This window comes from Tupaia chinensis, unplaced genomic scaffold (assembly GCF_000334495.1).
Source record: "Tupaia chinensis unplaced genomic scaffold, TupChi_1.0 Scaffold000275_1, whole genome shotgun sequence".
Lineage (NCBI taxonomy): Eukaryota > Metazoa > Chordata > Mammalia > Scandentia > Tupaiidae > Tupaia > Tupaia belangeri.
Genome location: NW_006159757.1, coordinates 7138745 through 7141231, shown reverse-complemented (window position 1 = coordinate 7141231; position 2487 = coordinate 7138745). Strand labels below are relative to the sequence as shown.

The following is a 2487-nucleotide window of genomic DNA, read 5'->3' as shown; positions in this document are numbered from 1 at the left end:
ACTCATAAAACTTATAAGGACACCCCAAGAGGCCTTCATGATCTTGGTGAGGAGGAGAAACATGCATAAGAAACCCTTAGTTGTCATCTTTTCTAATTGCATAGCATTTGCTTTGTAGCCCCAAAGCTACATTGTTTTGTGTGTGTGTCAACCAATCAGCTCATCAGCTCTTACCTTATCTAATTTTTCTGAGGAATAAATACTGATGTTTAATTCATGCATAGTAGAAATATTAAATACACATATACCCATGTTGTAAGTTGGGGCCATTTTATTTCTTTCAGGAGTGGCACAAAATATTAATAATAAATTATTCATTCCACTGAAGAGTTAGATATAAACATATTACTAAATTTTCTGGCTTTTAAGTTTAACAACATTGGATTATTTGGGATAATGAATTATTGAAAGTGTTTTAATCAGGAAAAATGTCAGTGCCTCTTTCTGAAAGTGACATTATTTCTGTTCAGAATAGGCTCATTCAAAAGATAGCTGAAAGAAACATGAGAATGGGTAAAACATTTAATTTTGCTAGTGTCACAAGTTTTTAAAGTTCAAGTGATTGATTTCTAAGTAGGTGTTTATGAAGAACTGTCCAAATATTTGGATGGATAAAAATATAATACCAACTGCAAAGGAAACTTAAAGATGTATGTAAGGGGTGAGGGGAAAGTTTTATTTTTAAGATAATTTTTTTTCTCCAAATTCCTGGTTTAATAAGAACTTCTTTATTTTGAGGGAAAAGGATCCCAAACATCAGGCTGTTCACAAAAATAACCCACAGTATCAACTTTAGAAAACAAATCTTAAGACTATTCCACTATTTTCTAGAGGATGCATTTGACTTGCCAACTCCCATTCACAAAAACACACTGTTACATTTGTGTTGAACAGCCCCACACAGCACTCTAATGTGGGGCATAAAACATATGCTTCTGACTCAAAGCTGCTCTCAGGTGCTACTCAACTAAATTATACTGCCTTTGCAGTTAGAGAAGCAACTACTGAACTCATAAATGAATGAAAAGAACTATCCTCCCTACATAACAAGAGATTATTTTGGAGACAGTTGATAAAAATCATACGTCTTTTTTATTGTTAAGTCATAAAGAGGTATCAAAATTAAAAGCAAAATTACAGGGTAAGACTTAGCAAAACTACTAGGAGCATCCAAAGAAGTGAAACGGGACCAGGCGCAGGGCAGTATGAATTAATGAACATGGAAAGGACGAAGATGGGGAGAACAGTGAGCATGTGCTGAAGACACTAGGGGAGAGGATCTGGGGAAAATTTTGATCTTAGACAAGCATCTAGGTAAAGAAATAATGGGTAAGATTTCTAAACCCCACTATGTGCATAAGAGTCATCCTCGCCATTGGTGTTGTCTCTACCATCCTGTCCTTCCTCAGCCTCTTTTTTGTCATCCTTGATCAACTCCAGCTATTTGTTTGCTCTGTTCCTTTTCAATTTTTTCCAGGTTTTCCAGAAGAGAATCCACTTTTTGTCTTATCTGGGCCAACTCTTTCTTAATGGCTTAAATGTCATCTCCTTTCAACTTTCCAGACTTGGAAGACGATCCTCGTTGTCCACTCTTGGAATTGAAGCTGTTGCCCCTCTGTGAAGCGTCTCCTGATACACGCTGGCATTTTGAGGGCACTACAGCACGAGCAATAGGAGGTGGCGATGGGATATGTGCTGGGTAACTATACATCCTGTCATCATAATCCCGCTGAAAGTCACAGTCTAAATCAAAAGAGGAGCTGAGTGGAGGGGACAGAGAAGGGTGTTCTGGTACTGACCCATACATCTCCACTGCTGATCGTTTTACACCTGCTTTTGCTTGGTTCACATTGGCTCTGCAGCCAGATTAATATCTAAAACCTGGCCGACAATCATCCTGCCCTCCTCTCCTACCACAGCAGCCCAGGCATTCCTCTCATTAACATACTGAACAAAGGGAAAGTTCTTATGAACAGAGCAACCCACAGTTTTGCCATACTTCGAGAAGATTGCCTCCACATCAGTCTTCTTGACCACAAGAGTGTTGAGATTCCCAATGAATACACGGGAATTCATGGAGCGAGGATCTGTCCTGGTAACATTGCTGGCCATTGAGATTGATGGTAAGATTCCTCACAAAGCCAAAAAGTATAGCTGAAGATCAAAAACATTTCACTCAAGCAAAGTTCCATGAACTTTATATATTTCAAGAGATTTGTAACCAAGAAGGTGAGGGAAAAGAGATTCGATTCTGAATCTCTCACACTCAGGTTCTAGGCAAAGAAACGGACTGCAGCTGGAGGTAGGAAATGCTGCTACAACCGCTCCATCTCCGACTCTGCAAAATAGCCAAGACGATTTATTATTAAATTAAGGACCCATTGAAAATTGGTCAGGTATCACAGCCTATAACAATAACATAGCTTCAGAAATGGTTGCACATTCACTCTAAAGATCTTAAGGGACAATCATCATCTACCTGATTCA

At 38.6% G+C, this 2487-nt stretch overlaps 1 pseudogene; it reads right to left on the bottom strand.

Annotated features, from left to right (window-relative positions):
• Positions 1-1335: 1335 nt before the first annotated feature.
• LOC102482082 (heterogeneous nuclear ribonucleoprotein C-like) lies at positions 1336-2112 on the bottom strand (annotated as a pseudogene).
• Between the last annotated feature and the right edge of the window lie 375 nt (positions 2113-2487).